The 15104-nt window shown below is 39.1% G+C and overlaps 1 protein-coding gene across 5 annotated transcripts in view; it reads right to left on the bottom strand.

Annotated features, from left to right (window-relative positions):
• SCAPER (S-phase cyclin A associated protein in the ER) overlaps window positions 1–15104 on the bottom strand; it is a 345110-nt gene that overhangs the window by 289057 nt on the left and 40949 nt on the right. The gene's annotated exons all lie outside the window — the stretch shown is intronic.

Genomic DNA, 15104 nt, shown 5'->3' with positions numbered 1-15104 from the left:
CCTACACGATGTATCAATTAAACAAAGGGATGAGGATTTCAACAGTTTAAATCAGTTACTGAAATAAAAATGCTTACAGACTACCACTTCTATATTCCAAGATTAAATCCAATGAGATTTAAAAGAGCCCAAGCTACTAAATCCTTGAAAAGCAGGTTTTATAATTAAAACAACTAATCTTAACTACAATACTGAGAACAGGATGCTATAATTATTGGCTTGGGTTCAAATCCTACTGCTCCTCACTGAAAAACTGAAAAACATTTTTCTCCTGTGCCAAAAGTTTGTTTCATGGCAGGAAAGTTTGCATTCAACAGAGACAGAGCACCATTGTAGAAATGTCATTTAAGCCCAAAGGCAATACGAGTCAAAATACAAACTCTACAGTAATTTTGGATGAAAGTCTCAATGTTATAAATGGAAAGTAGATGGATTAGGGGAAAACCAGAAAAACATTTTTTACATTGGCATTTGTGCAAAAGAGATCCCAAGGCTGTGCAAATACTAAGTGCACAGAGGATTTTCCTTGTTCTCCTCAGAAGGTTCTTTGTGATTTTTAGTATTCCATCATAAAGACACTGCAATAAATTCAATGCCACTTTCAACAAATTATGCTGGCTTTAAATGAAAAAATTTTCTCTGCATGTTTGGAAAACATATATATCAAATCAGATTTTTATATAAAAATGACATCTTTAAAAGTAAAACAGTAGGTGAGAATCACATAATTCTTAAATTACTGTAGTCTAAGACTATAAATGTCTCTACTTCTTTTCTAGAAGATTTTAAACTATAGGCCACATTCGCAGACATGTAACTACCAAACAGAAGTGAATTGCACAAATGTGTGAGGGCAAAACTTGCCAAACTGTTTACTGATGATCAGCTCTATTAGAACTTCTGGATCCTTTTATGGGTTTTCTCCGCATTCCAGTCTATTCTTTCCCTCAAATAGCTCTGTCCGCTCTGCAAAATACATCACATAATGTACTAAAAAATTTGGTAAATTTCATTTAGTAACTAAGAAGGAGCACACAGTGCAATCAGATTGGCCATGATTTCAATGGCTGCACTCACATTTCTTTATCACAATAAAATTTACCAAAGTTGTAGTACATTTAATTTTGCAAACCAAACCAAAACAGTGCATGAGAAACTGGAAGAGCAATAAAGTGAAAGTGTGCACTTTGAGCCTATTCACTTTACCTTCTGTAAGAAAGCAAGGCAGATTGCTAGAAATAATCCACACTTTGATGCTTTTGGCCAAATGCCATGTATGGTTTATTTAAAGAGTGATTTTGGTCAAATCTAAGATTTATGACTTTGACAATTCCATATACATATTTACATTTCACTAGCAAGTATAAGAATTGCAAAACATTCTCCATTATATTAATATTTGAAATAGCGCATTCCATGACATACTGTACAAATGAAAAACTAAGGAAAAATCTACACAAAAGACAAGAAACTGGTGGAGTACCCACCAGACCTTTCTCTGAGAGAAAGCAAGGATTTCTGATCCCAAACTAATGATTTCAGGGTATCCATGGAGGCCAGAGCTACGTACACAGAGCTGTCATACCACTCCAAGCACTGACAATACTTCCTCTGGAAACTGAAAATTGTGCAATGCAATCTATAGTGCTTGAGCCTTAAAACCACACTGAAAATCATTCTCCATACTCTTACCATCTGTAATGAAGCAACCTCCAGAGCCCAAATAATTTTCATTAAATTTCACTGGACCTTTCCTGTTCCAGTTGTCTTTTTTTCCTGTTATTTCAGCACATATGAGCCATTAATACTGCTCTTTCTACATGTGTATTATCTTGAATATGTCTTGCAGTTTTCTAAAATTAATTTAATCTGTAACCAGGAGTTCTGCATAATCCTTCCTTATTTTGACTAGCCTACATAATTTTGTTGGAAAATTTTGCTTTTTCCTAGTACTGATGTCTGAACCCCACTATTCGTCTCTGTCAATACAGACATCTGACCATTTATTTCTAATATTCATTTAATGTTTCTTTTCTCCTAACCATATCTTAATCCAGCAATACAAATAACTAGCAAGCATTATGACCAGACATTACCTCTTATTCAACATTTACCATGTTTCTTAATAATAATAATTTTTTTTATTACAGCAGAGCCTAACAGCCCCAAACACATAATACAAAAAGACAGTCCCTGACCAGACGAGTTTATAATCTCAGTGCAAGAGACAACAAATGGATACAATGGACAGACAAGGGGAGCACAAGGAAACAAAGAGACAAACTGCCTCTTGTGAGGGACATAAAACCCATTTGAAAAATGTATAACTATGTTCATCATGTAATTTTATCATGAACCTTTTCATAAGCATCAACCTCACCAGTGGTCTTTGTATCTATAGCATGGTTTTGGTGCAGGGAAGCACCATCTTTCCCAGTTTCTTATCCTTCACGTCTCAAGATCGTGAGGTGTTTGCATGTTGTCTCTTGTGAGTCAAAAGGGAAAACTCAACAACTGCATGTGACTCACCAGGTGTGACTACTCAATTTGTGGGCTCTGTTTTATGGTCTCTTGACTCTAATTTAGACGCAAAAATAAAATCCCTTAAGGTTTTCCTACTTATAAATAAGTATAAAGGAAAAATAAATTAATCTCAACTATCTTTCCAAAGTAATAAAATACCAAAGGAGGGAGCAAGCTATCTGCTATCCTTGTTGCACTACAGATACAGAACTTCAAGATGTAATTCTGTGTGGACACAGTTTACAATCTTAAATCACAGGATTGACATCTTTGAACTGCCCATAGAATTGCAAAGGAATGTGATACACTACTGACAGATTAGTAGAAAAGTTATAAAAACATAATTTACCTTTTACTGCAGGAGAAGACTAACTTATTTATTATATGGGATAGGACTTTTCCCCAACCTTTGCTTGTATCTCAATTTGTCCCATAGCCAACACATGCACACAGCTTATGTGACCCAGAAAGTACTGTCTTCAGTTATGAGCCACTAATAATTTGAACCCTATGTAGAAATGTAAGAAGGAGCTGCAAGCGGCAGTACCTGCAGACGCTCAGGTAAACAAAGCGTCTTGTGGCCCGCCAGGGGCTTACCCTGAACAAGCCACAAACCAAGTTTGGGAACCCCTGGTCTAGAAACTCCAGATTTGTTTTATTCAGTTTACTTTAAGAAAATTTAGTACCTACAAACAATTTTAAAATAATTGGATAATTTACATGTACTATTTAAATCTCCGAGAAGTCTGCAGGGTCCATAGCGTACTTTTAAAGACTCTATAGTTACTACTCACTACTATTGTATATCATGAAAAATTAATTTAAACATGTCAGTTTATTTTTTTGAATGATCTTTAAACCCATATCAAAAGAATCATTTTACACACAAGTACAGTAGAACCTCAAAGATATGAACACCAGATACGGACTGACGAGTCAACCGGACACCATGTGAAACTGGAAGTAACCAATCAGGCAGCAGCAGAGACCCCAAAAAAAAAAAAAAAAAAAAGCAAATACTGTATTGTGCCTGTATTGCATCTTAAAAGTAGGCACATCTGGGCTGCCTGTCCCCACCCCACCCCCAAATACAGGGCAGCCACTTACAGCTAGGAGGTGAAGATGCTTGGGCTGCTAGCCCAAAGCAGCTGGAGCCAGCAGAGCTGGAACAGCATTGTGGTCTGTGCCGCTTTCACACACCCCTCTCGGCGGGGAGGGGGACATTCTGTTTTTACTGCCCCTCTCCAGACCTGGAGGGAGATGCATTGTTTTTACACACACACTCTCTCTCTCTCTCTCTCACTCACTCCCCGGCCAGGAGAAGAACAAGCTTGCTAACTCAGTCCAACCCAGGGCAAGAAGCTGTCGGCAAGGGAGCTGCTGGCGCTGAGGAGGGAGCTCAGCTACTGCTGGAGCCTGGCCTGGAGTATCAGCTGCTGGATCTGGAGCCCAAACTGCACTTTGTTCAGAGTTACGAATGTCTACCAGTTACGGACAACCTCCATTCCCGAGGTGTCCATAACTCTGAGGTTCTACTGTATGTAGAGCAGGGTGAATAAAAATCAGTGCTTTTTTAAAAAAATTTTTAAAGGATTTTTTTTTATTTAAATCAGATTTTTTTGATAAAATGCTTTTTGAGGGAAAAAACCTATCTAAAGATAGTTTTAATTACGATACATTATAGCTCAAAGATATTTCATCACAGAATAGGGATTATACATTCTAATTCTGTAGTATGAGACAATATATTCATGTAACATTTAAGAAAAGTTTTGTAAATGAGTTCCAATAATTCATGGATTAGGGACCCAGTCTTATGGGGTTCCAGGGGCTTCTGTATATTTATTTAGGTTAATCTTTCTTTCTATCTACCAAATGGGACTCAGTGCTCAGTCTAGAAGATACCATCAGAGATGCTTAGTTTTGCAGTTCTCAAACTGTGGATTTGTGTCTCCAGAGAGAACATACTTGTTAACAGCAAAACTGTTTTTAAATAAATAATATATAGAGGTGAGAAATAACAGACCTCAACCCTATTGTCCCTCTGCAAATTTGTGTACACAGAGTCAATCCTTACCTCTCTCTAAAAGTGCAAAGTTTCAAAAAGTTCAATAAATAGAAGATGGTTGGGGGCAGAATAGATCTGGACAAGGAGAAGAAGTCTGGAAATAAATGTGAGAAGGGAGGGACAGGCAGTAGAAACAAAAGTGAAACTGTTTGAGCAGCATATTCCAGGAGTCTTGAGGTCTTTATGAGCGTAGCTTTCATTGGTTTGAAATCTACCATACCATCCTCTCACTAGAAGGGAAAACCTATAATGGTAGCAGGCCGTAAAAGAGACCCAGTTTGGGAATATTTTAATGAAGTTCTTCTACCTGTGGGGAAGACAGGCATGCATGCAAAATGCAAACAGTGCAGCAAAGAAATGGAAGGCCTGGTTGCCCGAATGAAACAACATCATGAGAAGTGTTCCTTGTTGGGAGAAAGCTGCGTTGAAGATGATGAAAGAAATATGTCTGAACATGCAGGATCTTCAGGTTGGTAATCTTTTTTATTTCATACTTCTTTCTTAAAGACAGCCTGTCTTCCTTCTGGACTATTCTTGAATTCTCATGTTTGAGCAAAAAATATAGTTGTTACTTTATGGTACTGCCATTTTAAATGCAGTTGTGATTAAAAAAACCTGAAATAGGCAGATCTTCCTTTTACAATTTCACCTTTAAAGCAATACTGAGTGTCAGTGAATGCAATGAGTAATACTAAATGAGCAGTATGGTAATAATAATTAAATAACTGCATTGACTTGTTTTGTTTAGGAGAATCCATCCTCAACATACAGGATTCTTAAGTCTATCCACCCTCAAGATCACCATTATTTTCTATAGTTTCAGAGTTATCTGCCAATGATAGTCTTTCAGTCACATCATGTATATCACATAGCCACAGTTTCAGAGGAACAGCCGTGTTAGTCTGTATTCGCAAAAAGAAAAGGAGTACTTGTGGCACCTTAGAGACTAACCAATTTATTTGAGCATGAGCTTTCGTGAGCTACAGCTCACTTCATATCACCTGTAGCAAAAGAAAAAAAAATCTCCATCATCCAGAAACAACCATAGAAAAGTTTGTGATAAGAACTAGCAGATTACAAAAATTGCCCAGTTTGTTTATGCAACAAACTCTCCCTTCCGATGACTGAGAACCCACACTTCACTAACATGGTTCAGTCATGAAGACCAGGATACAGGCCACCCAACAGAGCAGATGTTGCAGGCAAACTGCTGGATAAAGTATATGAAAGAGAAATTGAGAGGTGTACAAAAGGTCTAAAGGGTGAAATTGTTAACCTGAGTCTTCATGGGTAGAGCAATGTCCACAATGATCCTGTCGTATGTGCTTGTGTGACAAAAGAAGAAGGGAATTGATACATCAGGAAATGCACACACAGCAGAATACTTACAAGTAGTAACAATAAAAACTATAACAAACTGTTAAAAAAATTTCAAATGTCCAGTACGCAGCTTGGTCACAGACAATGCTGAGAAGAAGATAAGACAAGATGATAAGATGAGAAAAAATTATTTAGAAGAGAGTGAAGAGAGCTAATAACATACAGTTGCAGTGCTCATTTGATGCATCTCCTAGCCAAAGACTTCAATGTTCCAGAAATAAAGGCTAATGTTGTTGAAATTGCAAAATACTTCCGTAACAACCACTTTGCAGTAGCTGCTCTGAAAAAAGCGGGAGGAACCAAGCTAACTCTCCCACAAGACGTGCGATGGAAATCAGTAATGGACTATTTTGAGCACGAAATCAACAACTGGCCTAATCTGATGACAGTTTGTGAACAAAATCGTGAAAAAATAGATGGCACTGTCACAGCCCAAGTTCTTAATATTGGGCTTAAGAGAAATGTTGAACACATGCTGAGTACCCTGAAGCCTATTTCTGTAGCCTTGAACAAAATGCAGGGAAATAGCTGTTTTATTGCTGACGCTGTTGAAATTTGGAAAGAACGAAGTGAGAACTTAAAAAGAGAAATATACAATGACAGTTAAATTACAAGCATTAAAAAAACGAATGGGGTAAGCACAATCTCTAGCTCATTTCCTTGCAAATATTCTCAATACTCGGTACCAGGGTCAAACCTTAACTGCTGAAGAGGAGGAGTTGGCTATGACATGGAGATCCAGCAATCATCCCTCCTTAATGCCAACTATAATAAACTTCAGAGCTAAGGGTGAACCATTCAAGAAATATATGTTTGCTGAAGATGTTTTAAAGAAAGTCACACCAGTGAACTGGTGGAAGTCACTTAAGCACTTGGATTCAGAGACTATTGAAGTGATAAACTCACTTTTAACAGCAGTAGCTTCTTCTGACAGTGTAGAAAGACTGGTTTCAGAGTAACAGCCGTGTTAGTCTGTATTCGCAAAAAGAAAAGGAGTACTTGTGGCACCTTAGAGACTAACCAATTTATTTGAGCATAAGCTTTCATGAGCTACAGCTCTGATGAAGTGAGCTGTAGCTCACAAAAGCTTATGCTCAAATAAATTGGTTAGTCTCTAAGGTGCCACAAGTACTCCTTTTCTTTTTGTAGAAAGACTATTTTCTTCCTTGGAACTAATTTATTCCAAATTGAGAAATCCTTTGGGACCTGAACAAGCAGGAAAGCTTGTTTTTCTTTTCCAGATCATGAACAAACAGGAAAATGAAGATGAAGACAACTGAATTAGCTGCAGAAGCCAATATTTTAAGTTTGTCATGTTGACCTGGCTGACGTAGTCGATTTAATTTTTGTGGGTTTTTTAAACATTTCATTTAACTATTTTAGTTAAAAACAATTTTAACAAAAACAAACCTGATTTTAAAAAAACTTGAATGTTTAACTAAATTAAAAAATTCATATGCTTGTTTTCTTAAAATATTGTATGTTTGCTGTTGAAGAAAAAAAATCCAGAATACATATGTTGTTGTTTTAGTTAAATAAAACCATTTAAATGTCTGTCTGGTGATGTTATCCTCCTAATACAGCATAACAAGAAAATCCTCCAAATATTAATGATTAACCTGTTGAATTGGAGATATTTATGAAGTCATTGGGAGGTGAACTATTTGCTTCAATTACCTTTCGTAAATGAAATAACCAAATAATCATTCATATTCTAATATAGCTGTAAAACTGATCTGAAAAGTTTTCAAAATAAATCACTTTAAAAACGTATAGTGTGTACCTTCTAAAAATGAAACATACATCTATCTCTGAGTTGTGAAGAATATGTATTAAGGGTATAATAACCAACAAGAATGCACCTTTATGTAGAAATCCATGATTAAATCGAGTCTTCCTGACTAGTAATTTAAATCAATTTGATTTAAATCAAATCCACCCTGATGAAAAGAGAGAAAATTTTCATTATTTTTTAAAAGAGTCTTCTCAGTAAAAATTATATTTAAAATTAGAGAGAGAAGGTAAATAAGATAATATCTTTTACTGGACCAATTTCTGCTGGCGAGAGAGACAAGCTTTCGAGCAATACAGAATTCTTCTTCCAAAGCTTGTCTCTCACACCAACAAAAGTTGGTCCCATAAAAGATATTATCTCACCCACACTGTCTCTGGGATCGACATGGGTACAACTACACTGCATATTTTAAATTGTCATTAGGAAAAAATAGATAAAGAAATGCAGAGACAGTTTTAAATTTTGTATTTTCTTCTGAAATACTATTATAATTCATATTAGGAAGAGAAAAGACTTGATTTTTCCATGTGGCACGTAGTGGGGTTGTCCCACGATGAAGGGAAAGGCGTGAGAATAAGGGAACAGAAAAGCTGGTGTTGGAAACTAAATGAGCTTTCTGGCAATTAGGCTTTTTGAACTGCTGAGATGACATTCTAACTTTCTGAATTGCAATTTTTTTTTTAACCTTAACTCCAAATTTCTTCACTTGCACACTTCGGTACTTTTACTATCTCTCTGGAAACTTAAATATATCACTTAATTGATGTGTCTGATCTCTACTTGCTCAGGAAGCAGAATGCCTCTTTGGCCAAGGGAAGCTTAAATACGTCTTCTGAAGCAGACCAATGCACTGTCTGTGGTACAAAACCAGCCTAAATCTTTCTGATCTTCGCTTGGGGCCCAATCCAACTCCCAGATTTTCACTGACTTCAATGAGAGGTAGATCTGCCCCTTTGTGACAGTGAAATGCTGTTTTGTTATTTTAAAGAAAACAGAAAAAATAAATATGTAGAAGAATATTTTCTGCACTTACACTCTACCCACACAATGTAAAATATATGGTTCCCTTGGTTATAACACTTGAGCAACATCTACAGTTACCCATCATCATTAGTGTAATAATATGGATTTAATTCAGATATAGACAAACATATGCAAGCAGTACAATTATTGTGCAAGAACTGACACCTGTTTTTCTATCCAAAGCATAAAGACTGCTACATAATTAGAATAAAATCATACAGCAGTTATGCCAGCAAAGGTTCCATCATACGATCAGTTATCTTATAAAGTGGGAAACAAATTTTTTGTGAATATAACTATAGCTAAGAGTAGACAGTGAGGCAGTGGAAGTTAATGGAAAGGATATTTTAAGTCCCCAGGCACCAGTCAGTTCTAACATTGTACATTTTAAATTGTCACAGTTTGATATCTGCCACTCAAGGGAGAGGAAGGCAACCATTAAGAAAGAACGCCGATTGTGTCTGATGCTTGGCATTTACCCTCCGTTAGCTACTTGAAAAGGGTCAAACTGAACAGGCTGTTAACCAACTTTGCCATAGCACTACTGGCACCACCTTTATTCAGCAGTGAAACACAGCATTCAACTTTTATTTTTAAAATGGTCATGACACTGAATATTTCTAATGCAAAATACTATCAAGGTTATAAATGAATGATAACTACATTCTGTACAAATATTTAATGCTTGTTATCAGCAACAGTACCACTATTTCTAAATAAAGTATCAGTAAATTGCTAAACTAAACCTTTAATTGCAAATTTTTACTACAGTTGCATAAAGAAATTTAACATTATTTTTGAAGAGTATAAATAAATATAACAAGCAAAAAGAGGGCTGAGGAAAGGTTTTTCAATACTGTAGTCAAATGGGTAAGCATTCTGCAGCACCACCATTTTATTAAATTTACACCTCTTAAGAATAAGTTTAAAATGTATAAACATACATTGCAAAACTCTCTGCTTTTGACCAGTTAGTGCTTTTCAGGGCTAGGCTCACGTTGATGGCAATGCAGAGACGCACTGCCCAAGTATGAACTCCAGAACGGAGTGTACCTCCAGAGAGACAATCTCTTCCCTAGCTCCCTTGTATGCTCCTAGTGCAATATACTCCCCTCTCTAAAACAGGCCAATTTGGAGAGGGATAGGGCAGGAAAATGACCCTTCATCCTCCCCATCCACTTTGGAGCAATTTAGTTGTACGCTAAGGTTCAGATCTGGAAAACAATCATGCATCTTAACATGACACAAGCAAGTAGGTCCCATGGATGCCAATTACTTCAATGGGATTATTCAAGTGTGTCAAGCTACAAACAAAATGTGTTTGCAAGAGCCCTTGCTTTCTACTGAGTATTAAAGAGAGTAAGCAGTCTGAGACCATACATAAGATGCAGTGTTTTTTTAAAGCCTTATTATATACAAAATTTTATCTATTTTCAACAGTGTAAGTATTTGTCAGATAACAAAATCATACATAGATGTTTGTAAACACTTTAACAAATCCTTTGCCTTTTTTGAAAACTATATGCTTTTTAAACTGAAATTGAAATAGAAACACATATTCCTTGCATCGCAAATTACAGTTATGTGGTGAAAGCTCCTATATTAAAAACTGAATAATCTATTCATCTATTTGCACAAAAGTTTCAATACTCCACCGTGTAAAGGAAGCAGTTCTAGCAAGTATAAAGTATGTTTATTTGAGAATGGCAAGAAGTTCTTGAATGTAAATTTGTCAACACCTTGGGAAGAAGAAGTTGATAAGATCAGAAGAGGAAGCTATTAAAAGCATATTTGCCTGAATTTAAACAGAGCTGTGGCACTTTTGGGATTTATTTTTACTTAAAAGACTAAACAAACGCCACAAAAACATAAAATTTCTATTTTTAAAGTTGTATCCATGAGGTTTTCACACTGATGCCTCCAATACTCCAGTTCAAGCCAACTGGGCAATAATGGAGAATATATTTCTTGAAGCTCAATATTTACACCATCTCCCAGTGGACCTAATTAAACTGAACCCAAAGGGTGGAGCTGATCATCCTTGTGCCAAACTAGATCTGTGGGGGCAGACCCTTCCACGTGAAACCCTAATTACTCCATTAAAGTTCCACTTCCATGATCAGACTGCAGGATTAGGGCCTAAATCAGAATTTTTTTCAAATAAAAGGAAATCTTATCTAACTTGCATTTTAAGCAAGGAGAGGAAGCAAGAAAGAGGAATACCAATTGCTGAGCAGTGTGGAAAAGTAACTTGCCTATTCACTTACATAAAAAAGGAACATTTTTCTTTTTTTCCCTTATAACATTTCCCATGATGCATAATATCAAAGACTGTCAGACTTACAGATCAAAACGTTAAGCTAAAACTGTTATATCAAAGAGGAGGAACAGTTAAAAAGGATCAAACATGACAAGAAGCAGAAATGTATTGCTTTGTTAATATAACACTTATTATATAATTAGTTCAATATCAAAGGAAAAGCTGGTAGCACCGCCTATTATTTATGTTGCCTGACACTTTCCATTGTAAAATCCTGTTTTTGCTTGTAACTAACTGTTTGGACTGCCAGGTGTCTATCACAGGCTGAACTTTTTGGGGAAATTTTCAGCCAACATGATTCAGCCATTGCAGAGTATGAAGCTAGGGAAAAATACATTGTTCTCCTCACACGAAAAAATTCCAGTGACCTTTTCTTTGAAAAGCTCTAGGGCCTCCATGAATTGGAGCAGGGGCTTGAAATCTGGCACAGAGATGCCGTGTGTGTCCATGTGACTCAAAGCACCCCCTTACTCAGATCCTACACACTACTGTAATATTCTTTGTACAAAATATGCCTAGTGAGGTATCACTGAAAACTAGTAACTTACTGGTCAATCATATGTATGCCTCAACATTATATGTAAAGTTATGAATTCCATCTGTATGGTGTTAATAGCACATGTTCAAAAGCAGACAGCCCTGCCTAGGCAAAAGTTGTTAAACAGGTTTATCCTGAACAAAGGAGTGCGTTTATCTCAGTTTATATGTAAGTAGTAAACAGGTTCATCTGAACAAAGATAGCAGGGAACACAACGATTTGCATTCCAGCAAACATAATTAGGAGGAAAAAAAAAGCATTCGGCTTCTTCCACCAGCAGACTCCATGCCGCCTTCCTCACTGTTTGAATAAATTTTCCTTTGAGGGGTAACTTCCAAAGAATCCATTTAAAAGGTTTACAGCTCTATAAAGACAGAGGGCTGAACCGCTAGTGATAAGCAATTGAAGCAACTAATTGAATACAACATTAGTGTATCATGTAAGGGCTTTTATGAATGTACCCTTAAATTATAACACACTTCAAAAGTGGCTCTTGGGTGGTGGTTGACAGTGAGTAGAGGCTACGGCAATAGAGGGGGCCGAGAAGCAAGGCCTCTGAATCCTCTGACATTTGCACAGTAGCTCGGCACTGCACTGGTAAAAAGGTGCATGAGGAGGGGGTAGACTTGATCTACAAAGTTGCCTCAGGTATATCCTCCTGGGGGCCAAAGTATAAATCCCCAAGGAATGCAGAGTCGATCTCAAGTTTTTTAGCGAGTGCAGGGGATTCATCCATTTTCTCATTAAAGAGATTCAATCTGTTAAAAGGAAGGTCCTGGATGGTGTTTTGGATGTCCCCAGGAAACCCTGACGATTGCAGCCAGGAGTCCCTCCTCATAATTAGACCAAACTTCTAGAAGCTGTTTCTGCCACATCCACTGCAGTCTGAAGAGCCACCTTTGCCACTAGCTTTCCCTCCCTAAAAGAGACTGAAATTGGACCATCCTCTGTGAAAAGCTTGTCTGTGAAGTCTGCAAGCCTAGAACAGGTATGAAAATTGTATTTTGCTAACACTTGGTAGTTGGTGACAGAAAATTGCAGGCCTGGGGAGGAGAAGACTTTTCTCCCCAGGAGGTCCAATCTCTTAGAGCCTTTATCTGCTAATCTTTGCACAAAATATGCCTGGTGAGGTATCACTGACAAATAATAACTTACTGGTCAATCATAGGTATGCCTCAACATTACATGTAAAGTTAGTGAGACCTAGCCCTTTCAACAGTCGCCTCTACCACCAGAGAGTTGGGTGCAGGATGAGAGTAAGAATTCAGCCCCTTTCACAGGAACAAAATACCATCTCTCTGTATTTAGTGTTGAGACACAGGATGCTGGAGCGCACCATACTGCTCTAGCTTGTTCTAGTATGGCCTCATTGATGGGCAGAGCCCACCTTACTGGGGCCTTTGGCTGCAACATGACCAGGAGCCAGTGTTAAGAGTCCTGGACCTCCTCTAATGGGATCTGTAGGTCCCTGGCCACTCCTTGTAACAGCTCCTGGTATTGACAATGGTCATCCAGCAGAAAAGGCAAGGAAGTAGTGACTGCTTCGTCCGGGATTGATTAAGAGTCACCTGTCGGAATCATTGGTATCTGCGGATCTGGTTCCACCTCTTTCTCTTCACACACCAAGAGAACCAACTGGCAAGAGAAAGAGGAGCGGTATGACTCCTGAGAGGGGCCGGACGCCTGCTATAAGGATCCCACAGCCCCCTCTAAGGCCAGAAAAAGGGATTGATCAGTTGCAAAGGACCCAAGGAAAACAGTACTAGCGGCCTCTGGGGAGGCTGTAACCTGGCGGAATGGCAAGCATAACCCTTTGACTGTCTATCAGGGCTCAACTGCCTTTGCGGAGATACCAGTGCAGCCATCTCCTCTGATTCATCTGAGTCCAAGGACTGCTCCATCGATAGTGGCAGTGCCATTGGTATCGGGGCACTCCTACCAGATGCTTGGAGGTGAGATGGCTCCTGGGTCAGTGATGTAGGCTCCTCCTCGGGAGTAAGGACATCCGTTAGGAGGGCTGAAAGAATCAGAGACTGTGGATAAGGGAGGAATATATCCTTTGGTGTCACATAAGTCTCATTGCATCCTGGTGTCCAAGGGGTTCCTGCAGTTAAGTCTGATAGATCCAGTGCAGCGACCAGACGGTCTTTAAAGAGATGAGAGAGTACTGATAATGGGTCCAGACCTGCACTTGTAGACAGAATTGGCAAGCAGCTATCCTTACACTTCAGTATTGAGGTGACAGATGGAACTGGCAGATATTTCTTTTTATGTATCTTGTCCTCAGATCTGAGGGTCTTCATTAGAGCCAGGTACTTAGGTTCTGCTCGCAATGTCTCACCCAACCTGGACCAGCTCAGGGAGGAAGTGCGTTTCTTATGGTCTGTCCTCAACAGGAATCTGTCCTTGCGCCCATGAGAGAGCCCTCTTCTCTCATGAGGAAACCCTGGAAGAAGAGTCCTTGGATTTAGATATTGACAGCTCTACTTCAGGCATAGGCGCAAGAATGAGGAGTGCGGGGGGCCACACGCAGGGTCCCAGCTGCTGGCCTCACGTCTGGGCTCCGCTCCTTGCCCTGCACACGGATTCCCGGCCCTGCTCCCGGGGTCCCAGCTGCTGCTCCCGTGTCCAGGGTCCTCTCCTGGACCCGCCCCTGCCCCCAACTGTGGCCCAAGCCTCGGCCTCCTTACCCTGTCCGGGTCCCCCTTTCCTGGAGGCACGGCCCTGCTCCCAGCCGCAGTTCTGGGAGGGAAGGGGGCAGACAATGGGAAGGGGGCTGTCTTTCAGCACTCCCACTATTAAAAGTGTTCCAGCACCACCTATTCTAGGGCATGTGCTTGGAAGGGCACGGCTAGGATGCTGAGACCAAAGTACAGTAGACCGTCCCTGGCCTGGATTGGAGAGGGGCCTCATAGCCTTCTCCATCGGGTGCTTCCGTAGGTGAAGCTCCCGGTCTTCTTGAGTGCTGGGTGGGAAGGAGCAACACATACTGCACTTCGCAGAGATATGTGCTTCACCCAGATAGTGCTGATGTTCGTCACTGATGAAGAAGGATCAAGGACAAGAGGTGCAATTCTTGAATCCTGGGACTCTGGGCATATTCCTGGAGCCAGGGGACAGGTTTGCCAACCAGGGAGAAAGAAATATTCTATATTACTCAATTTTTAACTGCTAACTACATAGCTAAGAATATAACTATTTACAAATGTTTTCTATATAGGTTATGAAACAAAGTGAAGGGGGACATGATTCCAACTCGGGCCACGCGGTGGAGAGGCATCAACCTACACTGCCTCTTATATCCTGGGTCGGGAGCACAAGGAGAGCTACTGCGCTTGTGCAGGCCAATGGACGCTGCTTTGAAGAACTTCCAGACTTTGGTGCATGGTGCACACAAGTACCCACACATAGAATACACATAGTGACATCACTAGAAGAATTAAAGAATGTTTCATAA

This window comes from Lepidochelys kempii, chromosome 10, assembly GCF_965140265.1.
Source record: "Lepidochelys kempii isolate rLepKem1 chromosome 10, rLepKem1.hap2, whole genome shotgun sequence".
In the NCBI taxonomy this organism is placed as follows: Eukaryota; Metazoa; Chordata; order Testudines; family Cheloniidae; genus Lepidochelys; species Lepidochelys kempii.
This window is presented reverse-complemented; position numbering and strand designations above follow the sequence as displayed.